This window comes from Limulus polyphemus, unplaced genomic scaffold (genome assembly GCF_000517525.1).
Source record: "Limulus polyphemus unplaced genomic scaffold, Limulus_polyphemus-2.1.2 Scaffold51840, whole genome shotgun sequence".
Taxonomy (NCBI): Eukaryota; Metazoa; Arthropoda; class Merostomata; order Xiphosura; family Limulidae; genus Limulus; species Limulus polyphemus.
Genome location: NW_013717450.1, coordinates 1 through 354, shown reverse-complemented (window position 1 = coordinate 354; position 354 = coordinate 1). Strand labels below are relative to the sequence as shown.

The following is a 354-nucleotide window of genomic DNA, read 5'->3' as shown; positions in this document are numbered from 1 at the left end:
CTTTCTGGTATATACATATAGATTACATTATCTGGTTTAATACTTACAATAGGTGTAACATTCTAATATATACATATAAATTACATTATCTGGTTTAATACTTACAATAGGTGTAACTTTCTGGTATATACATATAGATTATCTGGTTTGATACTTACAATAGGTGCAACTTTTCTGGTATATACATATAGATTACATTATCTGGTTTAATACTTACAATAGGTGTAACTTTCTGGTATATACATATAAATTGCATTATCTGGTTTAATACTTACAATAGGTGTAACATTCTAATATATACATATAAATTACATTATCTGGTTTAATACTTACAATAGGTGTAACATTCTAATA

General features: G+C 24.6%; 1 long non-coding RNA gene across 1 annotated transcript; it reads right to left on the bottom strand.

The window, feature by feature from the left end:
* Positions 1-68: 68 nt before the first annotated feature.
* Positions 69-235, bottom strand: LOC111084425. The gene is made up of 2 exons (XR_002609551.1): positions 171-235; positions 69-116 (listed from the first exon to the last, which is right to left on the bottom strand). It is a non-coding gene; the product is annotated as an uncharacterized LOC111084425 (long non-coding RNA).
* Between the last annotated feature and the right edge of the window lie 119 nt (positions 236-354).